General features: G+C 35.2%; 1 protein-coding gene across 5 annotated transcripts in view; it reads right to left on the reverse strand.

Moving 5' to 3' along the window:
• The window catches only part of plxnb2a.1 (plexin b2a, tandem duplicate 1), a 175353-nt gene extending 151968 nt beyond the window's left edge, over window positions 1–23385 (reverse strand). For all 5 annotated transcript variants that reach the window (XR_015482080.1, XR_015482081.1, XM_087247066.1 and 2 more), the window contains exon 1: window positions 23187–23385. The gene's annotated coding sequence lies outside the window, so the exon portion shown is untranslated. The remainder of the gene's footprint in view (window positions 1–23186) is intronic.
• Window positions 23386–26721: the final 3336 nt, after the last annotated feature.

Raw genomic sequence — 26721 nt, forward strand, 5'->3', positions numbered from 1 at the left:
AAGTGCTTGTGAATGTACAAACTCCTATAAACAGAAAGAAGGAAAGCAAGAGAACGAAAAGATGTAGATAGAAACCAGTTAGAGACCAGTTTTTAAAAGCACAAACGCTTCTTACTACCATGTACACTATGGCAGCACAATTCATCATTTTAGCATCGATATTGCAATGTGCGCATTCGCAAAAGACACATAGCAAGATATGCAATGTTAAGTCTGAATTATAGTTGACTGGGTGCTACAAAACACATCTAACCTGTCAAGTCATTGCTAAGTTTAACCACACTAGAGTGAAAGTTTATCATTACATGTGTTTTTTTTAAGGCCTGTGACAGGGCAATTCCAGAGAGTGTACAATATTTGGGTCCAAAAAATGATGTTTGATGGTATAACAAAGATTAGTTGTACAGTATTTACATGATTTATAAAAAATATATATATATTAATTCAAGTTTTTGTCTTGTTTCTAGTCTAAATATCTACACATCACAGTGAAAATAAGATTTTATTCACCCCATTGGCAGATGATTTTGCTTTGTTTTAAAGAAAACCACTTAATTCTGAGTTCTTTCTTCTGAAGGTGAAAACAAAACCTTTTTTACTTAATCTAAGCATTTAGATAATTGGACTAGAAACTAGACAAAGCAAAGTAAGAAAAGCATTTCTTGCATTGTGATATTTTTCAATTTCTGTACCTGAATACTGTTAGACTCCTCATAAAACTTTCAAATAGAGGTATTCAAGCATCTTGTGAAACTGCATTCATATTATCAAACTTTTCCATTATTGTGCAGCTCTAATACCAGGTGTAAATAGGGTCTTTGTCTTATCGCGCCAACAATAAACCAGTTCATAGTTTGAATGGGAAAATACTGAAAGTCTAAGTAACCTCCTCACCAAGATTCAGTACAAATTGTCACAACAATAGGCTCTTTTTATGACCTAAAGACAAAAATAACCAGAGATAAAAATAGTTGGATGAAGACCAATGCTAAAAGCATGCAATAGTTCCTCTTCAACACACACACACACACACACACACACACACACACACACACACACACACACACACACACACACAGAACTAATAATCAAATTGACATACTTACTGTAAGTAGTGTTAAGATTGCAAAAAGACCTTTAGAAAAAACAAATCAAAATTTTTTGAAGCTTTTTTAGTCATAAAAATGACAGAACATGTGTTATTTCAACAATGAAGCTTTTTTTCCTGTGTCCAAGCTACACAAAGCAGGAATGAGTTAGAAAGGGCAGCCAAAACTTGCAAAGTGCTTTACCACAGAAGTGAGGTACAAACAGTGCAATGGCGAAATCCCTGATAAGGAAGGAATGCAAAATAAGCAAACTATCAGAGAACTAGAGAAAACTATCATAAGCACTTTTAATGATGTGTAATAAAGTAGGAGGTCAAGCTTTGTATGTAAAAACAGGCCGTTGCTGGGTTTTTGCTGAATGAGTCAGTCATACTGTATCTCGTCTTTGTGTATGTGAGAAGGAAGAGATGAGGTCAGGCCTTCGAGAGCAGGACTGTGACATTTGTTTCTGTTTAATAGCCAGATCCTGATGCAGTAGGCCGCTCTGATAAACGCCGGGACGCTGTCAGGAAATTCTGGGAAAGCTGCTGTGGTCGGAGCTGGAACTAAGCAAAAAGAAAGAGAAAGGGAATAACAGAGAGGAGAGGGAAAGAAGGAAGGCGAAAGGCACCCAGCCAACATCGGGCGGGCAGTGAGCCAGGGCACAGGAAATTAAGCTCATGAGCTGAAACAGAGACTCCGACACACGCTAACATACGCCAAACACATTCACGCAACAGAATTATGCTGTTTATGTATGAGCATCTATACGTGAAATTGGTTAACTCTAAATTTTACGCATATACTCGTATTTCTCTCTCACACGCTGTACATTATCTGCTGACTCGATCTCTGGAGCTGATGGGAAACAGACAGTGTATGTGTGTGTGTTAAGAACAGAATTTCTCACCCAGCTCAACTTGGAAATGCCAGAGCAGATTGAGAGCTCTAGAGGGCAGAGATCGAAACCAACGCATCACTGCTAATGCTACTCATATACAGGATAAGGGATTTGAACAAACCACAAACCTAAGTATTAAACTTGCGCACGTAACCCATCCTGCTCCGTTGCTACGTGCTACGAACACAAATTACACCGTTAAACAATATACAATCATGTGGCTTGCTGTAAAGATGTGTGCTATCATTTATCTAACCATATAATAAGACACGAATTTCATTTACTGCCATTGCTGTTCATTTTTTTTGGCACTCGGATCCATTAAAATCGGATCCAAGCTACATCCGTATGTGGTTAGAGATTCAATTAATATCTTCAGTACTTTGAAAAGAGTCTCAGTGAATGAAGAATGAGGTTTTCAAGCAGTGTTTTACACCTCATCTAGGACAGAACATGAAATGTCATACAGAAAAAAGCCCTCAGTTGCTGTAAGAAAGTCTCTTGGCAGTATGACGACACTTACATCATTACTAGAGCAACTAATGAAAATCCATCAGATATTAATTGCGCTGTCTCAACCAACAGATTTCATCACTTGCATAATGACCATGCAATAAGTCAGTTGACAGATTGGATTTGAAGAGCGAGCCAGATTTGTGCATAGTGAATAAAGACATCAAGGCATTGACATAGACATCTCTATGCAGGACATACTTTAGCGTATAGTATGTCCAAAAAATATATATCTATTCAAAGATGAGACCTACATTTTTGTGTGCACATAAAATAAAATGTACAAAGGTGATTTATTACAGATTATTAAATGCAAGTGTCTACTTTAAAGGGCACCTATGATGAAAACCATCTTTTGAAAGCATTTTGGATAGAACTGTGTAGGTATAGTGTGTCCACAGTCGTACTGGCGTGATATAAACACAATTTTTTTTTTTCCTGATGTTAAAAGAAACCCCAAACCCTTTCATTTTGAGGCCCACCACAACGTGATGTAGAAGTGCGGTTTCCCCGTCCATTGAATTGATTGACAGCCATGTATTAACATGTCTCTGTAGTAACGCGTATAATCATATCAACAAGACAGGACGTGCGCAAAGCAACTAGGATTAAAAGATCTGTTCAGCTTGCTGTGCTCATCAATCATCATCAAATGTGATCAAGAATGAGTTTTACAAGTTTAAAATATTTTTAAAACAGTGCATGTTTGTAATGAATTACAGCACTTTTACCATCTTTACTTTTGCACCACAGCCGCGTGTCAGTACAGTTATAAATGAAGATGCTTTAATCACGATTCGAAGACATTAAATCAGGTTTATTATGTACATTAACATAGAGGATATCGATACCGCAGTGGATATTAACGTGTATTCTCTCATATTTGCCGTGCAAAAACGTGTGTACGCGAAGTTTGTAAAAACACTGTGTGTGATTCATTGAAAGGCTTGAATTAACTCCACAACAAATACATCAAATAATCATTGGGGAAGTTTTTACTGTAGTATTTCTCACAAATAATATTTGAGATCTGCTTCCTTCATGTCTGTCACTGTGCTGTTTATCTGACCAGCTGAGGCAGAGATTGAGACACATTCTGATAGGCATGTGGGAACGTTAGGCGGGGAGAACTAGCACTAAAGGGACAGGTCACAAAAACAGCTACACTGTGTTCTGAACACAAAATCCCAATATTCTGAAAGGGTTAATAAATAATCTGATGGGTGTTTTGAGCTGAAACTTTACAGGAACATTCTGGAGACACAGAATACTTGTATTAAATCTTGAAAAAGGGGTAAAATAGGTGCCATTTATGGTATTTTAGAGAAGAGTAATGCCATTTAGAGTAACACAAAAATTAATGTATACATTAAAATAAGATGGTTATTTTGATCTGTGCGATCATAAAAAATTATGTTTTAAATTATTAAAAAGAGTCAAAATGGGAAATGCAGTGTGAAGGATAGAGTCATTTAAAATGTCAATTAGTGCCATTTAGTAGTGTCATTTTAAAGCCTTTTAAAAGATTCTTGAACTAAAGCATGCCTTATTTACGTTTTTGGTATCTTAACTGTATGACATTTTACTTGGTAATTTCAATAAACAATGTTAAAAATGGACGAAAGTCAGTTTTTGGACCAGAACACATTCTAGTGTGAGTGCCAAAAAAATTAAACCATGTATTTGATGCCTATTTTGACACTTAAAACACCCTTTTCATCTTTGCCCCACATACATAAATACACAAGTCATTTTTACATTTTATTCATCGAACGTGCTGAAAGCAGGTTACTTTGTGGCCCGCGCTATCATCTCTGACCTGTGTGCTCAGTGTGTGTGCAACATTGATGTGTCAAAATGAACACTGCAGCACATACTTATCACACACTCCTGGAAGTCCATAACTGTGCTAGGTCACTCCGCAGGGAGCATGGGGTGATTTACTGGCCATTAAATGCAACCGGAGGCAAGTGGAGGTCAATCAGTTAACAAGTCGTTCACTTCCCAAGTTAGCAGTGCTACATCTTGCTCTTCCCGTCTCCATTTTAGAAGTTTATAGATAATCGATAAAGCTTCAAAGTAAGAATGTGTGTAAAGTCAAATAATTTAAATGTTGACTATAGCTGATGCCCTCCCTTATTAAAGATTAGTGAGTCTTAAATGTCTCTTGAAGTTTCTTGGAATGCACAGTTTTGTTCAATGTGTGACACAATTTCAATTGAAACACAAAAACAGGCATGAACAAAGTAGCCCCTCCGCTTTTAAAAATAAATAACCAATGGCCTTTTGTATACCATAGCTCAGCCAGCCAAAAAGCTGCATCTGACAGCTCAAGAAATCCTTTTAACATGAAGTCTGTCAAACAGGTTCTTCACATTCAGTGTACAATTCAAACGGAGAGGTTTTGTAGTCTGTGCAGACTGACGCATATGATCCTCTCTCGCCCAAAGCAGACTGTGTGTGTGCCATGACATTAACTCAATAACTAGACTTCATTCACTCCTGTCTGAGTCGTCTATCCTGTGTACAGTGCATGTGCCATTCCCAATAGAGAAAAATGTAATTGTCTGTAAAGAAAGACATCATAGTGTGATCTGTCAGACGTAGGACAGTGCTCATTCAGTAAAGGCACAGCTAAACAGATGCGTTTTCAGTTTGGATTTGAATGTGCCTAATGTTGGAGCACATCTGGAAGTTGATTCCTGTGGCAGGGGCTGTAGTAAGGCCGATTCACCCTGCTTTGACTGAACCCTTGGAATTTCTAGTTTATATGATCCTAAAGATCTATTAGGTTTGTAGTCAGTGAGCAAATCTGTAATGTATTGCGTCTTAGGCCGGTTATTAAATTATACACAAGTAATAATATTTTATAATCTATTCTAAATGTAACTGGGAGCCAGTGTAAAGACTTGAGGACAGGTGTGATGTGCTCTGATTTTCTGGTTCAGGTCAGAATCCTGGCAGCAGCGTTCTGAATGAGCTGCAAATGTCTGTCTTTTTGGGAAGGCCAATGAGGAGGCTGTTACAGTAATCCATCCTGCTGCTGATAAAAACATGAACAAGTTTCTCACTAGAAACAAAGCATCCAATTCTTGCAATGTTTTTGAGTTGATAGTATGCTGATTTAGTTATTGCTTTGACATGACAGTTGAAACTCAGATCTGACTACAGAAATAATTAAATCAAATATATATATATTTTTAATTAACAAAATTACAATTATTTAAATTTTAAAGCTATAAAATGCATTAATTCATTGTCCCCAAATGCTATAAACTCACTTAGTATTTACAAACCACAGACAACAGATAAAACTTTCACCTTTTATGGTTAAACTAAAATTACTCCACAGTTATACATGGTTAACTATAATCCTGACTCCAAATTATAGATCCTGCGATGTGACAATTGCAGATTTATGATAGATTGTGCAGCCCCATTTCTGACCTAATTAGTCAACATCAACCCTTGACATCTCTTCGCTCTAAGAATCAACTATGGCTGAAAGTTCCACAATCATGCTTGAAATGTTGAAGTGATTGAGCTTTTTCCATTGCAGCTTCTTTGGAAAAGATTTACCATGGTCCTTAAGAACATCTACAGTACTTTGAAAACATTCCAGAGCTCCTTTAAAACACACTTTTTTCTTTAGCTTTTAATCATGTGTTGAAAATTGTATGTTTGTATGTAGTTTGCATTTCTATGTACAGCACTTTAATACCTATTGTGGTTAGTGTTTTGAAAGTGCTTTAGAAATAAAGTTGAGAAGATGACTCACGCTAACTGCCGAGACTACCACCTTCCTTCATCACTTCCTTTCCCAAACAAACTTCCAGAATGTTGAAAGAAAATTCCAGTCAAGAGTTTCCCTTCCGTCAGCACGCAGAGATAAAATCATCTGTGTCCATGACATTCAGGCCTGCTGTGACTCAATCTCCTCAATACTTCACGATCTGACAGCTAAGGTTTAAATGACCTTCGTCTCCAGCTGTTATTCATGTGGGCTTCTTCCCCCACATTCCCCAAGATAAACAGATGAGAAGACACTTTTAAACAAACACTAATCCAGTCATTCCATGCTCGGAGTTATTAGCCTCTCTCGCAGTCAACAGAACTAAAAAAAATGTAAACTTTTCCATTCAAACGCACGTATCATCACGCTCCGAGCAGCCCGTTTCAGTAATTAATATTACTGATCCCAAGAAAAAAAGGGAAGAGGAAATATCCTACAGCTCTGGGCTATTGGCGCAGCACAGCAGGGCGAAATATTAGCAGTATTTTAAAGATGATAATTAAAATTAAAGCTCAGTGTGAGGAAATTGGACTGTTTGAGGATTAACAGCAGCACCGCTGATGCCCGTGGAGGAATTAAATCCTGCTGTGTCAATGTTATCGAGGAGCGATTCACCGGTACATATCACACACACAAAAGGCCAACTAACAGGTCTTTAAGCAGCTTTTCCATGAGGGTACAAAAAATAAAAAACAGACAAAAAGCTAAATACGCTTTCAAATGTTAACACACACCAGCAGCAAGACGAATAAAAGTAAACAAAAGTAGTCGTAGGGTCACTATAATATAGAAGACATCAGTCTTTGTGTGTTCAATATATAGCAATTATTTTTGGGGATAAATTATAAAATTATGGGCAAATTAAGGAAATACATATTACATATGACAAGATAGTACACTTATAAAAAGCAACTGATGCAACAAATATGGGGAGAAGTCTTATTAAAAAAAATAATAAAAATAAATGACAAAAAATATTGTAAACATACTGTTTAATGAAATAAAGAATATATTTCTTAATAATGTGTGGCAAACCATGAAAATAATGATAAATTATTAAACAAATTTAAGAAATTGAATGCCAAAATCGTAAACACCAAAATAAAATGAAGAGAAATTTTCTGAAAATGATTAAATAAATTAATAACATCCTTAATTTTTTTTTTTTAAATTATGAAAATAAATGACAAAAACACATTTACATAATGAAATAAAAGATGAACATAAATGACAAAATAATAATAAAGAAATAAAAAAATTAAAGTTAATTTTTAAATTATAGAAATTAACAATAAATGATAAAATACAAATGAATAATGAAATGATGAATTTTAAAAATATGAAAAAAACTACTGAATGAAACATGAAAATGAATCTTAGACATCATGACAGACAGATAAAATCAATCTTGGTTTAGAACTCCATCAAAGACTATAGAATACACAAGACATGTCATTCATATAGCTGTGAATATGAAAATCTGTCAATATGGCTAATGAAGCCCTGCCTACTAGTACAGGAGCCAATCATTAAACACTATAGATTGATGTTTCCCAGATGTGTGCTTTTACGACAGTTTTTGTGATCAACAAACACACTGGAATCTCAGCTAACCCTTGCTTTACAGGCATATGAAATATATCAACATAAAGCTTGGAATCCGTACTGAACAAATAACACTTAAAAAACAAAAGTTTTTTGGTTTTGTTGTCTGTATGAAACAAATGTGAGGTACAGTCAATCCAGTCAATTGCACATCACATGACAGCAATTACTCAAACACCCACAGACTTGTAAACAAAGAGTCGCTGTCATTTCTGGAGGAGATTCGCCATCAAGAACAAGTTGTGAATTACTTCTGACCAGCGCGATCTGACGAAGCATATCGACGATAATGTGTAACATGGTCATAAATAAGGTTGTTGTCGTGATCTTGTTTCTTTCGAGTACACATGCGGATTAGCCTGTTCAACCAGAAAAAAAAAAGCAGATTTTGTTTGATTTGAATGTTTAGAAACTAAGTTTATGGGACAGTGGTTTAATTTTATTAGTGATTTTAAATAATGTAAATGTAAATGTAAGCTTGGCAAACAGTTTTGAAGAATTAGACGTTTCCCCATTCAGACAGAATGCCTAAGCATACTGCACGGGAGGTTTCAAAGATGGCCGCTGAGTGAAGTGACTTGCCTTAGAGGGACTTTGTTCCAACATTATATGTGGCAATTTCAGTATAACTCTAAGAAAATCTCAGCAAGCTCACTATCACAAACAAGAGACTCCACATCAACTCAGAAAAGCTTCAAAATAAACTTTGGCAAAATCCAAAAAGATACCATTCTGAGTCCAAAATGATAAAGCACAAATGCATCCATTAATGTTTAAAATCGACTTCATAAAACTGGAAAAGCTACATACAAAAGCCCCTGTGAATCAGCCACACGTCAGTTCACATGGGCCTCATTTTTGGCCAGAGCCGAAGTCCATGGGACGCTTCCAAATGTTTGTGTGTATTCAAGATTTAGACCTACATGAGATGTGTTTATATAAACCGTGCGTGCCATTTTTGCACGGCTGCGGCTCCTGTTGGGTTCCTGCGCGGTTCATCCAGTCGCACCGTTACGCAATCGCATTCATCATCCAAAATCAGACGGAGCTAAATGCAGAAAAGCTTTGAAGTTCTGCAAATGAGAAGCACTTGACTGACATTAGGGCAGAGCTGAATGGATGCTGCCACCTCTCTCTGTCTCCTGGCAGACAGCGAGGAGAACATGTCCTTTTTTTTTTTCTCCTCGGGACGCTGAATGGAAAGCAAGCTGGAAGGGAGAACTCTGTTGGAGGGTCTTCCAAACAGCAATAGTTTCAATCTTGAAGGCCTCCTGAAACAGAGCGGGTCTGTGAGGACAAGCACCTTGTTCAATAACTGCTCAGTCAATGGACTTTTGTTAGGATTGTGTAACGTTGTAAAACCAGGGTCAAAGTCCTCATGTTTCGGCCTGAAAGAGATTTGGCGTTCATAGAAGCGTAACCTGACCCCGAGGAGCTCGCCGACTGAGTACAAAAAGCGATCGGGACGTTTTATTACTGGGCAAATGATAAACCTTAAAGGGTTAGTAAACCCTGAAGTGATTCTGTCACCTTCTACTAACCTGCATGTCAATCAAAAGTTTTGACTGTATATCTTTGAAAAGATTTTGAATGTAATCTAATGATAATGCATCTCTGGTTACCCTGTGTTGTAATTAGGGGTTTGTCTCCAGTGTAGTTTGTTTTGTAGAATGTAATATAATTGTAGAAAATCTAGTATTATTATCATGAAATCCTTTTTATTAATGTTTGGGTTCAAATCTTGAAATGTGTAAATGCCTTTTTTTAATCAAAAAGCTGCCTTGTTGGTTGGGATCTGGTGGTTATATAGCAAAAGGAGTAAGATTTTGTAACTATCTTTCAATAAATAATAACTCAAATCTATTGAAATTCAATCCGTTGAATTAAAAAACAAAATAAAACAAAATGTCTCTTTTGGATTTATATTTTGCTACCATTTTTCCTGCCAGTTATGGTTTCTGCTGGCACATCTAAAAAAAAAAAAAAATCTTTGGAGCATTGCCATTTTATTATGCATGGAAACATGAATATACCAAATGTGGAAACAAACAATGCCACTAGTTTCAACCACACGGGAGAAATGTGATATTGTATGCATCAAATTAATATTGAGTATTAGGATATAATTGCAACAATTTTGCCATTCAGTTATATTCCTTGTTGCTCATTTGCATATATTCTAAACATCTTTTCCTAGCAAATACAATAGAACATATTTATTTAGCCTACTTTGTTACTATGGCAGATATAAGCTACACTACTTGTTTGTTAACAGTTTCTGTATTTTGTGTTTGCATTAAGGAATGTTGATCTCTGCTCTATCATCTGTTGACGTAGAAAATTCAACTGTACAGTTAACAAAAGTGACTTTTAGTGGTTTGAAATAGTATAAATGTATAAGAATATATAACATATAAAAAAATAAGTGTGTAAAATAACAAAAACATATAAACAAAAACACCAACTCAGGAATTATATCACTTTAAACTATTAAAATGTTCATAAGTCACTTTTTCAAACTTTTCAAGGTTAAAAGTTGTTGGAAACAAGATTAAAGTCCCATAATGCAATCCAGAAGCATAAATAAATGGGGAAAATAAAAATATAAAATCACAGAATATGGAAAACTGCTTATTTATGGATATTTTTTACAGTGTATGATGATCTACAAAAACATTAAAGATAAAGTGGCTACAAATTTATGTGATGGTAATGCTTTTGTTAATAAAAATCATTTACGTCTGCATCCTCATCTCACTTTTCTGCTACTCTGCACTTCTAATACAACATTTGTTACATTAGTAGTAGTAGTAGTAGTAGTAGTAGTAGTAGTAGTAGTGGTGGTAGTAGAAGTAGTAGTAGTAGTAGTAGGTGCTGGTATCACCATCTGTAGAACTTCTCTCAAATGTTAGTCTGAAGCCCTGGATCATAGCATTGGGAATTTAACAAAACAGCACATTGTGAGCCTGTTTATTACCAGAGCATTTGACAGGAACCCAACAGTAATAACTGAGAAAATGGGACGTGCTCCTAACAATTTTCTCCTTTTTACTCATTAAAATAAGTCTAAACTCTGATATGGTTTTGTTTTTTTTTCTCTTTTTTTGATCTCCATCTTATATTATCTTTTGTTCCGAAGATAGACAAAAGTCTGGGGTTTTAACAACACAAGCGGAGTAAAATAAATGATAAAAGTGAATCAACTTTAATTTGAAATTCAATTATAATGCCTATAACAGCCTTATAATGGTGATCCTGATTATATCAGTATCTTCTTTTGGAGCTACAGATCACGGTGTTAAATACACTTTTCTAGGGCAACAAAGGTGGTGAATAGATGAATGAATGCGGCAATCAATCATCTTAATGGCCACTTGGGTTCATTATGAGCTTTTGTCCGACATTATCTATGAAAAAAAAGAGACAGCCAGACAGGACGACAGGTTGCCGGGTTCGCAGGGGGGCTCCATATGTGTTGTGAGACACGGTAGGAGATTTGGGGGAAGTGGCATTATATGTGTGTGTGTGTGTGTGTGTGTGTGTGTGTGTGTCCTCAGGAGACTTACAGCTGTCACTCAGAAGCAGAAGAAGTGTGATCTCACCGCATACACTCTTTGACACCTGCTGACACCACCCACATGTTTGGCCACACACTCACTTTTCCCAGTTTGACAGAAATATACACACCTGCCAAAACACCACACAAGGCCAGCTAATGGATCTGTGGTTGGTGACAGTCTCCTAAACAAAAGCGTTTAAAAGCAGAAAGGCCGTTCCATGTGAACCCTGAAATACACCAGAAACATTACTGTGACAATTCACTCAATCTCTCTCTCTCTCTCTCACTCTCTCTCTCTCTGCGTGATGCTGATACTGAGTTACTAATTAAAATCATCAACTAAATTTAGACACAATGGCTACCCTCTTACACACGCCAAAGTCACACTTACGGATGTGACAAGCATTGGTATATTAAAAAAAAAAACGCAGGCATGCCTGTTCACTGAGTCATTGTATTGAGGGCCATATGCAGATCCAGTTTGTCAGAAACTACACAACACAAGCAAAACAGAGGTGTTGATGAGTCTGACCTTTACACAGAGTCCAGAAAGCTTGACTTTTCTTTCTTTCCATGGCTCTTTGTAGTCTAAAAATTACCTTTAGGACGATGTTAAATGAGCTAATATAGGCATTTTTGTAAGCCTGTGAGACATTAGAGTTGGTGATATAAAATAATACAATATTCTTTAGGGGTGTAACAGATCACGGTTGATCCGTGATTCGTTCAGAAAACACACGTGACCTGCAGATTAATACACATGTCTTTACTTTACAGGGCTCACAACATTTCTAAATTCCTGGTAGCCCTTTGGGCAGACACTCTTCAGTTTTGGTAGCCCAAACAGAAAAATATTTAAAACCAGCATTCTGTCTTTCTTTTTTTTTTATTGTAGAAAAAAACGCTTGAATGCAGTCTGTCTTTTTAAAGCATGTGTGTCTGATCTGCAAGCGCTCTAGCACACACTTTCCATGTCTCACGTTACGTTTAAAACTTAGCTCAGGCTATTTCTGTATCTGAATCTTATGTCAGTGCGGTCTCTGAGTGAGCGACGAGCGTTTGTGTGCTTCAGTGCCGTGCATTCAGTACAGAACAAGTGATTAAACTGACAGAAACACTGGGTTATTTGGGAGGTAGTTGATAATATTGTGGGTTTTCTCCTTTATTATCAATTGGATTTATTGCTGCCGTATCAGGAGCACAGCACAAACATAATAACAGAAAACATAACAGAAAACTTTGTGAGAGAATGTAAAGGCATTGAAATATATTGGCCCACCGGGCAGCATGTAGATAGATGCAAGTAGCCCGACTAAAAAACAATAGCACTGGCACATTGGGCTCCCAGATTTTGCTTTACTAAATTTGTAGGGATCGCAGAGAGATCACCTCTTACATCATTCAAATCACATGTATAAGAGCATTTAGGCTTTCCTGCAAAATATACTAATGATGGAAGAAGTTGTGGTAGATTATTCGAGATAAGGTGGGTTTCTGAAGTGACTAAAGGGGTTTTCTGACATATGTTTAGCCTGCATAAATGCATACAGTGTAAGCTGCATGAATAATCATTAAAAGATCGGAATCTCAACACCCACAAAACGTGAATTATAAATGGTGATTTGCATAAATTTATTAGTCCTTCGAATCACTGCATTCAAATCTGTGTTTGAAAAATGCAAAAAAAAAAAAAAAAAAATCAAGAAAGAAATTCATTCTTTAGTTTACGAACTGTCAAATAAAACAGATTTACTGTTACAACAGTTTGTAGTTTAGATAGAACCACTGATGTTTATGGTAAAGATTAAAATCACCATGATATGCATTTGACTTGATGCTCAAAAATAAAAGATGCAGGCAGCAATTACTTTAGGTGGCCATCAAAAATATGCCACTCAAAAATGATACATTTAGCAATGAAACAAAGTTTTATGAGTGAACAACTGATTAATTTATAAAAAAAAATAAGACTAAAAATAAATATGGGTTGTACAAATTATAACGATAGATTTCTACATTTAGTGCCATCAGCAACAGTAGCAGTAACAGTGAATTTTTCACAGTACAATTCATTTTTATGCTGATTATTTCTACATTTTATTTTAATAAAATTACAGGTTATAAGTTCTGTCTGTTAAAACCAAAAGTTCCTTGCAGTACTGTATTTGTAATAAATAAAAAGCAAATTACATTTGTCTCATCCCCTTTTTGGCTGATACAAAAAATGGTCCAATGTAAATCAATGTAATCTGAACCATGAGATTTGTGATGTTACGCCACAACTTAGATCAGAAATGTGGATTTACAGCTGATATTTGAACATTTCTATTCTTAAATTGGTTCATAATCTCCTATCAGCCTTGGAAATAAGATGTTCAAAAAAAAGAGCCAAGGGGTTATGTATAAAGTTGAAGGCAAAAGTATTAATTACTTTAGTAAGGAAATTTTCACAATAAATCCCCAATAAATATATGTTTTTCATCTGAAGAAAGTCTTATTCATTTTCATTTTTGGCTTTTTTTATAATTATTATTCCACATAATTTGATTAGGGTCAATACTATTAGATTAGGCTCAATATAATGAAAAAAGATTCAATGGGGAAGCTACAAATCTATTACCGTTAACAGTATTATTAAATTATTTGTGGTTTAAAAAGTAACAACATTATTGTATTGTAACTATAAAAACCATATTAGCACCCATATCCATGATATATATATATGTTCATTTTAAGTACCTGCTTTAAATGTTCAAGCACTTTAAAGAAGGATAAGATCTGACTGGCTAATTATTGATTAATATTAAAATTAGGGCTGCACAATATATCGCTAGTGCATCACTATCGCAATGTTTGCATCCGCAATAGTCACATAGCAAGATTTGTAATGTTAGGTTGGGATTGTAGTTGACCAAAATCGACAGGACAAAACACATGAGATTTGTAGAGACTCTATAACCATTATAGAGTGAAAGTTAAAAAAAAAAAAAGCATGAGTTTTTAAGGGCTATGTGAACAATAAGGGTTTAAAGCATATAAGGAGAACATAAGGAGCACACAGTTTTAAAAAAAGACACATTCTATAGAATCATTAATATGATGAAGATTATATAATGCTCCTTTACATTTAATTTGCATACATTTTGATTGGATTAAATATCCAATACCAGCTGCTATCTATATGGCATCTATATTGTCCCATTTGCCAGTGTACTGTATTAGCATTAAATCAGCTGCAGTACTTTCTGGGTATCAGCTGTTGAAAACCTCATATTGATCGAGCACTAACTCAGAGCGATAAAGAGTAGAACTCTTTCAAAAAAAAAAGAAAAAAAAAAAAAAACCCAGATCTATGTCTTCTCAGTAGGGAAGGACACCTGTGCGGTTATCCATACACAAATCAATGACCGCCGAAGCATGAGACCGCATATAAACTACATTTAAGAGAAGCGCAGGCATAAATTCCCATGATCCTCCAACATAATATCTCTCACGATGAACATGAAACCGCCAGGCCAACAGTGTAAACGGAAGTCTGAAATAAACATAACCTTTGTCCCATGATAATGTGGAAAAGATATGTGAGAAACCAAATCTGCCTTCTTTAACCCCTGAAGATGTGAGCTAATGGGACACCATAACATGCCCTGACATGTCTCCATCTAACACTTCCTCTCCACCTCATTCCCAATAATTAAATATGATGCCCAAAAGCCACATTCGGAATTAGATAAAAGTGGAGAGAGAAATCGAGGTTGCATATTGTGGTGAAGCAGCGGCGGCGGCTTCTCGATAGACATCAGCCTTTGTGTGGCTTTTTCATTATTCTCAACACAACCTACTAGTGCAGATCCATTAGCGTGACATAGGCCTAAATTAGCGCCCATAGAAATCCATTAGCGTCACCGTATATGAGGAGCTCAAGTGCTTTTCTCAAACTGACAAGATGCTTTCTTCAATTGCAGGAAAAAAAGCTGACAGAGAAGGGCAACCTGCAATAGGCTGCTCTGGGGCATACACAATTGTAAAGGTTAACTGACCTTACCTCTAGATTCCTATTATTAGCATTGTGAGTGTTTATATTTTGAAATGTGATTCAAGTACATGAGCTGAAAACAAGTTTCTGTGTCGGATGATAACAAAGATTCAATTCACAATTAAAATGACCTTTTAAGTAATATTCTGCATTAAATAACACAGTAAAAGGTCACCATAACCCAGGCATGAACCATATTTGAGGTCTTATTGAGAGGTCACTGCTCTGAGTCAGATCTTTTCAATTAAATGGTTGATTGGTTCACAAAACCAGCCTAAATGCTTCGCTTACGAATCATTAAAAAGATTTTTAAAAGGTATAAACTTACAAATAGCTCACCCAAAAAAACAACACATATTCACTGGAAATTAGGCATGGGACGATAACCGTTTTAAAGAGTTTTAAAGTTTACCATGGTTTCAAAAAGTGTAGAATTTTCTGTTATACCATTCCTAAGGTAAATGTAAGATATTTTAATGTGTTTGTAATGAACAGAGCAGAAGTCAATGATTTATTTTAATTACTTAGCCCGACATGTTTACTGTTGCAAAATATTATAATTGTTTTCTAAAATAAAATGTATTTTGTTCAACGGGGGCAATTTATTTACCCAGACATTTAAAAAAAACTTATTTTAGAGCAGTAATCACAATACCATGAAACCGTGATACTTTTATCTAACGTTATCATACCGTCAAAAACTTATACCAGCCCATGCCTACTGGAAATATCTGAATGATAGTAGAGTAAATACAATGGTCTTTTAAATTCAAATTCTGCCACTGTTTTTGGCCCACATTAGCTTATAGATATCATGATTTATTTATTTTAATGCCATAGCAGCAACATTGGCTATATTCGTTGCAAACCCTATACTAAATATACACAAGATAAAACATGCAATCATATTGGTTTCTTAATAAAAATTCACTGTAAAAACAAAAACATACAAATAACAACACTGAAAAGTCATATACAATCTTTTAGTTTGTTTGATGATAAATATACTAAAATTCCTCCAGAACACCCTTTGAAACCCTTCCCTTCAAATATTTCAATAGCTATTCTTAAGATTAACATTTAAAAAAATACATTAAAAAAACAAATAAATAAACACCAGTTTTATAAACTAATTTCGAGAGGACCATGTGATCTGATTGATCGCAGCTGGTCTCTCATCTGTCATCAGCAATAATTCAATCAGATTGATTCAAGCCTTTAATAAATCAATAGACCGATTTCCCCCTATTACCTTATTTTCGTTTTGGAAGAATGCCCCCTTCCACCCCATCTCCTCCTTTTTCTCCTTTACCAGCAGGAGCTCGAGACCTACCTGATCTTGGACCCCTTATTGACCAGGAGGGGAACCCTGGGCTCAATTATCTCCGAGCTCAGGGTTCTCTCCCAAAACCAAACCTGCTAACATTGTCAAACAATATCTAAGTGCGAACTCTTGAAAGTTTATTTTGATATGACTGGAAAGGTAAAGCTATACATTAAAGTTAAATCTGCACTGTAAAAATGCAGAAATCCAACAAGTTAACATAACTAATTTAAGTAGATTGAACATAAAACATTAGTAGGCATTTCTGTGTGGAGTTTGCATGTTCTCCTCATGTTCGCCCGGGTTTCCTCCAGGTGCTCCAGTTTCCCCCAGTCCAATAACATGTGGTATAGGTAAATTGAATAAGCTAAAATTGGCCATAATGCATGGCCATTGTAAATGTATGTGTGTGAATGCAAGAGTGTATGGGTGTTTCCCAGTGTTGGGTTGCAGTTGAAAAGGCATCCGCTGCGTAAAACATATGCTGGATAAGTTGGTGGTTCATTCCACTGTGGCGACCCCTGATTAATAAAGGGACTGAGCCGAAAATTAAATGAATGAATGAATGAATGAACGAACGAACATGAAACAATTAAGTTTCACCCAAAAAACCTCCAGAAATGTGTTGATTCAGCTCATTTTAAATTAGTAGTTTGAACAAGCAGCAATATAACTTGAGTGTAACAGTGACTACAGCAAATAAACAACAACTAATAATTCTTCTTCTGCAAATCCAGCACCAATACAGAATATCATAATGACAAAAATGACAGAGAGAAAGGCCATTGTGATTAGCTCATAAATGAGTGGGCTGCTCAGGAAGTGAGAGTGACTGAGTGAACATCAAGAACACAGATGGGCTTCTCCAAGAGGCCCAGCGAAGGACGAACAAGAACAACGAAACCACAAACACAGATTCAAACTGTACAACACACAGCCAACAGAAATCACACACAAACACCAATTAGTCAGCATTATCACTAGTATAACAATCAACACTCTAATAACGCCAACCAAAGAAACTGCTGAGACACAAGTCAGCGACACAAAGCAGGAAGACAGAGCCAGAGTTTCACATGATTATCCTGATTCTTTAATCAAGACTTACAGAATGTGAAGCCTACAAATACAAACACACAAAGTCCTCGGGAAGTGCATGAATGAGGCCACTGTGTATTGCCTGCGTGTTCCTCATCAAGAAACACAAATAAACACAGTCATTGCTCATAGAAGATGAAGAATAGAGGAAGAAAGAGGGGGTAAAAGAGTGCACTCACTCTCTCTGTTTTTGACCATTGATCTTTGACCTTGAGGGGGCCGGATGACTTCCTGCTCGAGCAGCCGGTTCGCTCTCGTAGAAAGGAATCCGAACTAAGTTTTGTGCCCATTTATGCGTATTCCATTATGAATAACAACACATTCAATAATAAACTGGCTTCCAGCTTCTGTTTTATTTCAGCAAATTACACTGTAAAAAAAAACATCTGTTTATTAACCGTTTACGTATTTTAAGTGTTTTCCATTTATTTACCGTTGTGTATTGCATTTTGGGTCTTTAATCTCTGCTTTGTCGATTTTTGATGCTGAAATTCAACCCTACAGTTTAACAAAGTGACTTTTATTGACATTTCAGTAGTTTAAAAACATTCAATTTAATTTAAATGAAATAATAATAAAATAGAGAGAAAAAAAGTGTAAAATAACAAAAAATGTACTGGCAGTTTACTACAAGGTTTTGTACCATAAAACAAAAACACCAACTCAGACAATATATCACTCTAAACTATTAAAAACATTAATAAAAGTCACTTTTAAAAAACTTTTTCATGTTAAAAATAGCTGGAAGACAGATAAAAATCCCATAATGCAACTCAAAAGCATAAACAAATAAGGAAAAATAAAAATATGAATTCAAAAATATGGAAATCTGCTAAATACAGTATTTTTTTACAGCATAGTTACTACTTGATTTTATTTTAATGTGACACACTAAGAAGTCAGGCAATAGAAAGTTAATTGTTAATAATACCCTTCAACTGAGCTAATATTCGTCTAATTATAGTCATCAAATCAGTGCAAGCACTCCAAAACTAATGCAATCACAAATCACTCCTGATATTTTTTTCACATCATTGGTGTAACTAGGGTTTAGGTTAACAAAGTGAGGATTAAAAGTGGATTTAAAGCGTTAAATCCACCCCAAAATGAAAAATCTGTCATCATTTACTCACCCTCAAGTTGGTCCAAACACACAAGACTTCTGTTTGTTTTTTAATAAAGACTGAATGAAATCAAACGTAAGAGACTTGTTTCACTCCAATAAATGTCTATTCAACCAAAACTCCTTCAATGCCTCAAAATGGTTTAAGAACTAAATACATTCTGAATTAAAAATGTTTATCTTATAATGCTACCCTGTCTCTTCAGAACGCTTTGATTAAACTGGTTGATTCACATGGATAATTCATCTCTTCTGAGTGAAAAAAGAAAGCTCTCAGATTTGATTTAAAATATTGCCATCTGTGTTTCAAAGATTTCTCATGGGTTTGGACAATTAAACTTTCGTTTTAGGGCAAACTAACCTCTTTATGCACAAGATACGAATAAAGAAATTTCCAAGAAACATTGTGCATTAGTACTAAATGCCATCTGGCGTCGCTTTCTCCATCTGAAATAACCATCCAGGTGAGCTTTTGAGCATAGCTGCCAATCTAATGCACTTGAAACTTCCAGGAAAAGATTCAGCAGTTTAGTAATGCTTTAACACATACCTTTAACTCATAAACAAACATTCAAAATGATGATCGGTTGTGTAACATTTGCAAGCACTTAACTTCAATACGATATAAACAACAACGCAGCCATCCAATTACAGAGGAGAGGGAAATTTGATTACCCCATTACAGTTGATTTTATCACAACAGCTTGTATAATATGAGAGCTGGGTGTAATTGGGAGAATAAACAAGCCAGGAGAAAATGAAATGAATGTAAGTGAAACTCTTCAGATGATGGCGTCAACAACAGAGATAGCTTTACACACACACACACACACAGGCTGTGACAAATGGTTCACGGACAATCGAACACAACATCCCATCATTAAACTTGGTTTTACATCCCTAAAGAGCATCTTAGGTGGGATTGCGGAAGCTATTCTATTAGTTGACTTTTTTCATCAACAGAACATCATAAAAGATTTTAATTGGAAATTCGTTGAAAATTAAAGCTAACTAAGACTTTTAAAGTCAAAATAAAAGTGCCGCTATTATGGATTTTGGAAAATTTCCTTTCATGCATGCAACACAGCTCTATGTGAATAACAACATACAGCTGAGGTTTAAATCAGAAAGTGTAATGTGTATAAACTCAACACAATCTCACGGCAATTCGTAACTTTTTCATTTAATGGCAAATTCGTACAATCTAATTCGTACATTTTAGTACGATTTGCTCATCCCCCAATGACGGTTGGGTTTAGGGGTGGGGTTAGATGCCACACCTCCTTTTTAAAATCGTACAATTTCTTACGACTGAACTTGTACGAATTCGTACGAATTAGCCACTAAACTGCCAATACATAAAATACTTACGTTTTCTCGTGAGATCAGGCTGACAAACTACAGTCATGGACTCTCAAAAACAAAGAGTCCATAATATGAATTGTCATGCATACGAATCATCAGCCATTTTTGTGACATCTAAACAAAACGTTGCCTACAAGTGTGCTTAAAAAGCTTGTATATTAAAGACAAATGCCTATTATAAGACAATTAAAGAGCTTTCTTAAGTTGCATAGATACCTGTTGTTGGGGACTCCCAAAACCAAACTATGGCCTTTCATAATTCATAATCAGGGCACTTCAATTCACATGGCATGACAATACATGTCTTATAAAGTAAAACTGCCAATATTTATAAACATAATCTGCAATTAGCCCTCTTGCATTGTTGTGGCATGTGTATTATAAGCAGTGATTAAATTTGTTTTTTGACTCTCAATCTGCATTCTAAGGGTCTTTTAACTTATGATAAACATCAACCACAGCACGGATGACCTGAAGGCCATTTTTTGGGTGAACTAGCCCTTTAAGACAGCATATGTCTGGCATCAGCACAGTGTTAGGAGCAAACATCCTGCTACAAAAAGCAAACAGAGAAGGAAAACAGTTTGAGTTATCAACAACCAGGGGCGCCTCCAAGGGGTGGCCAGGGGTGGCCACGGCCACCCCTCGGTAAACTCTGGCCACCCCTGTGGCCACCCCTTTGGCCACCCCAAAATAATTTTGCGGTTGACATTATTGATTTAAATGAACTTATAAATTCCCAATATTTAGATAAATAAATAAATACATAAATAAATAAATAAAATGCAGTCACTAAATTATTGTTGGTGTTACTGACGTAGCTCTCCCCCTCTGGTTCAATGCTGGTGAAAGCAAACTGACGCATGCGCGCGGAAAACCATTCCCGCGCGCCTCACGCACTCCTGTGTGAATCCCGGTTGGTTGTTTGCATGCACGCCGACATAATAGGCACCGCTCATGCGCCGTGAAACCGGAGTAGCAGCCTTTTGTGCAGAAGTGTCGGCACGCAGCGAGTTTTGAAAGTCGTTTAAAGTTTATATAATATGATGATGATGATGATGATGATGATGATGTTACTTTCACTAAGCATGCCTTTAAAGCAGAAAGGAGGGATAATGAGTCAGGGAGGTAAGACTTCATAACATGATTTCTCAGCCATGATCTGGTCTAAGACCACAGATAATTCTATAATACATTTTTTGTATTCTTTAGAATTGTCATAATTAATTTTCATGTAAAAGGTTTCTTAAGTGATGTTGGCATATCACTCCAGTTGTTGTTTTCCAGTAATATTTAGGACTGATTTCTGTTATTTATTTAGAATAATAATTGTATATTAATATTAATTGTATTTATTTAGAATAAATATAAATAAATTGTTATATTTATTGAATAACAAATCTAACAATTCAAGAGAGGTGGGGGTGTATAGGGTGGTTCGCCCAGGGTGTCATTTAAACTAGAACCGCCACTACCCTCCCCGATCGTCCTTGACAGCACGCACACACCTTCAATAGACAGCAATGGATATTTAATATTTACCTTAAGCTACAGTATATCAATAGAAGAAGCTGCATTAATAAAATGGTTCAAAAAGCAATATGGATAAATAATATTATTAGGTATAGTGAGTGTGTATAGTAATGCCTTTTGTTCAGTTTGTTCATTTGTTTGGGTAATTAATAAACTCATTATTCTTTCATTCATTTTCTTTTCGGCTTAGTCCCTTTATTAATCCAGGGTCACCACAGCAGAATGAACCGCCAACTTATCTAGCACATTTTTACACAGCGGATGCCCTTCCAGCTGCAACCCATCACTGGGAATAATAAACTCATTAATCTTCATTAATTTTAGACATGGCATATCTCGTATGATGTACAATAAAGGCACGTAAAAAAAGAAGTCATTTATACAGTATATGAAAAGTGTTTTTAAACTAAACATAGATTTTTATTTGGTTTGCACATGTATTTGCTGAATTATTTCAAAGAATAAATTGCAATATTTCAAGTAGAATTAATTAAATGAATAAAACTACATTATTTCGTTTACCAGAAACAAAAATATAACATTACACTGAATTCATTATTTTTTTTTGTGTGCCACCCCAAGATTTGGTGCGGCCTCTTCTGGCCACCCCTAAGAAAATTTTCTGGGGGCGCCACTGTCAACAACATGCAAACATGTGTAAAACCCGAAAATCCTGTTTCTGCAAGACCTCAAGGAATTGGAGGCAAATCTGGTTTATAAACCCTGAACAGAAGCCAACATGACACTCGCAAAAAAAGTATCATGTTTTTTTGACAATCCAAAAGCATAATCATATGTATTATGACCATACAAATACCAAAGAATGTCGCGTTTTACGCACGCGGTAAATTCGGGTAAACGATTTAATCGACTTCGTTTATCTTTGCACATTCTCGCGACTCCCACGCGTGATTTATCGCTTATTTACATATTTAAACAATCAACTGATAGCTAAAACAATGCCTTGCAAAAGTTGCACGTCAATAACACTCTAGGTTTGTTTGTTATACGCGTAACTAAGCTTCTAACGCGGTGACCGCGAGTCCACTTTTCCCAAATCACTGCTTCAATCTGCTTTAATTTGAAAGAATGTCACAAATGTAGCGATAACAGCAAAAGTGTGAAGGAGAAAAGCGCGAGACTAAAGAAATTGAGCTGTTTATATGTTAGTTTGAAACGTTTACAAACACTAGCGAAGGAGAAATGTAAACCACGCATCTTAAAACAAACTGAAAGTTCAACACTCACCTTTCCGAGAAACAACTCGCGACGGCGGATCAAGATTTCTTGTCCTTTAAACTGCAAGAGTCCGATCGCAATGAAAGCTTTACATTATTCGTCTCCCAAAAAAACAAGATCGCCGAAGCTGGCGGAAAAAAATAAAAGCGTATTCCTTGAGAAAAGCCGGGGAGGCAGTTCACTTTGTTAGGGAAATCCGAGGAACTATGGGCGATGTTGGGAATCCAGTCGTCGAAAACAATTCCTGTCCTTTTTCCACGCCCTGTAGGCTGAGCTTCAGAAAGCCGCCAGGTGCGCGTGAAGTGTGGACGTTCACGAGTACCTGTGTGAGTTTTTGAGTGATTTCGGAGAAGCAGAAGAGCCCGCGGCTGATGTTTGAGGACACTGGACTCATCTGGACCTGCCCGACTGACCAGAGGGAGCACTCGAGCGCGCTCTCGCCTTCACGCGCGCTCCTTGCTGTTAACACTGCTCTCTCTCTCTCTCTCTCTCTCTCTCTCTCTCTCTCTCTCTCTCTCTCTCTCTCTCTCTCTCTCTCTCTCTCTCTCTTAAATTCAAGTTTTATTAGTGGCGTAATTTTGCATGTTATGTTGGCAACGCTCCAATCCAATGATAAAATATCATAAAAAATGAAATAAATATATAATAATAATAATAATAATAATAATAACAATGAATATTCTATTTAATATCATATTAATATAATTTAATGGTGGTGCAGTGGGTAGCACAATCGCCTGGGTCAGTTGGTGTTTGTGTGGAGTTTGTATGTTCTCCCTATGTTTGCATGGGTTTCCTTTGGGTGCTCCGGTTTTCCCCACAAGTCCAAAGACATGGTATAGGTGAATTGGATAAGCTAAATTGTCTGTAGTGTATGTATATAAGGATGTTTCCCAGTGATGGGTTACAGCTGAAAGGGCATCCACTGCACAAATCCTATGCTGGATAAGTTAGTGATTCATTCCGCTGTGGTGATCCCAGATTAATAAAATGACTAAAAAGCCAAAAAGAAAATAAATGAATGAAATTTTAATGTCACTGTATATATATATATATATATATATATATATATATATATATATATATATATATATATATATATATATATATATATATATATATATATATATATATATATATATTACAATTTCAATAAACAGTAATAAAATATAATAAGAATACTGGCCTAATTTAATAAAATATTAGATTCAGAAGACATAAAAATGGTAAAATAAAATAATTCAACAGAAAGAAACATGTTCTGGCTTCATAAAACGGATGTTAAAAATAAACAAATGAAACCTATTATTAAAAGTTTATAGTATTCAATGCCAAAGAAGCAATACACATTACCCTAATCCTAAAGAATATTCTTTGCCAGAAATCCTGTTTTCAGTAAAGTGAATACATGTTAAAAAAACATGCAACATAAAATAAAACACCAGAATGGAACAGGAGGCTTCAATGCAGTCATACAATAAATATTGTAATTATAAAAATACTGTAATATTTATTATTATTACTATAATTAAAATATATTTCATATAATAATAATAATAATAATAATAAAATTAATGCTAAATACAAGTATACATAATTTGTATTGTGTTTTATGGTATTATTACATTTAGTTAAATCCACAAAAAATATGACATGATAGATAAATTAACACAATACAGTATAAAAATCTATTTTCAGGAAACCCAAATTCTTTTTTTTTCTTCTGTGTGTGTGTGTGTTGTCTCTTTCATGGCTGCTGAGTCTGGAATAGGATATGTCTCTTCTTTTTTATCTCTTATAGTGATGAGACATTTTTGCAGATAAAACTTTTTTGTTTAGCCCCCGGTTTGTTTGAAGTTTCTCTTTCATTGGCAGATCCTAGATCCATCCTGCCTTTTACGGCCTAGAATAAAATGCTTGAAACTGCATTTTTCCAGGGTGGAAGTGGGATTCAGAAATAGTGGTTTGCTTTAACCTTGCTTCAAACACCCTTAAGGCCCCCCCGTGGGCCCCTGCTGCGAACCCTGAGCTGGAATAAAGGACTGATCTTTTCCTCTCCCTCCTACAGTAAATCACAGATTTGCTGTAATCTGGCCCATGCTGAGACTGAGATTAAGGCCAGACCAATTGTAAATCATAATCAAAGGACAGATATTAAGGATGGATGCGGAAAATAGTGTTGCAACAATATACTTAAGCCCACCTCTTTCATTATCATTTCAATGTTTTTGATGAAACATGTCTACGGCTGGCCGTTTTGAAGATTAATATTTGGTTGAGTATAGGAGAATTGGGAATAATAGAGGTCTATAATAATAACAGTTTTACAAGTAATGGTTCCAGAAATAAATAGACAAGAATAAAAAATAATAAAATAAAATTAAATAAATAAAAAATAAAATTAAATAAAAAAATTATAAAATTAAATGAAATAAAATAAAATAAAATAAAATAAAATTCACCACAGCAGAATGAACCGCAAACTTGTCCAGCATATGCTTTATGCATAGGATGTCCTTCCAACTGCAACCCAACACCGGGAAATACCCATACGGTCTTATATTAACACACATACATTACGGCCTGATTGCAAATATACATAGAATTTAAATTCAGGGCACAATATTGACATAATTATTTAGCATTCAATATTCTCAAAGCATCAATACATACAAAATAAATAAATAAAAATGGTGACGAACAAGATGAAACAAAATATATAAATATAAAAAAAAAACTATACAACAAAATGCCAGCATTATGAATAAAACAATGACTGCAATATATAATATAAAATTAAACACAAAATTTACAATAAATCTTATGCCATAAAATACAAGTAAAATAGAGTGAACTGTTGATAATTTAGCAAATTAAAAATATGTTTAAAAAAAAAATAATAATAATAATAAACAATTCTTAAAAGCTTAAAGCTTGTGGCAAATACTGCTAAAATAACTAATGATGATGATAATAATAATATTAATATTAATATAAATTAATAATAAAAATAATAATAAAAATATTCAAAGTACATTATTGATGTGTATTTTTTTATTATCTATGCAATAATGAACATGCTACTTTAAATCTGTTTATTTAAGTTTATATGCTCTATCGTGTTCATGTGCTTTTAAATTTATTATATTTTATGCAGATGTACCGCCTAGAAGATTTCATCATCCCAGTTGATCTAAATGAATGAAATCTTTCCAAATAGAGCTATTCAAATCATCTGGTGAAATTAGAATCATATTGCAATATATATTGCAACAAAATATCGCAATGTCAGATTTTTGCAATATTGTGCAGCCCTAGTGCTAACTTTGCATACAATTTTGCACAAGCACAAAAAAAAAAAAAAAACAGCACGAAAAAATAATTAACATAATACAAAAGCAAACTGGTGCTAACATTGTAAAAAAAAATTCCCAAATTCTGTTTAACGAAATATAATAGTTTTGATTACTAATTTTTTATTTTGGCCATGATGACAGTACATAATATGTACTTGATAATATTCTACTGTAGATACTAGTATTCA

Source organism: Danio rerio, chromosome 4 (assembly GCF_052040795.2).
Source record: "Danio rerio strain M-AB ecotype USA chromosome 4, GRCz13ab, whole genome shotgun sequence".
Lineage (NCBI taxonomy): Eukaryota > Metazoa > Chordata > Actinopteri > Cypriniformes > Danionidae > Danio > Danio rerio.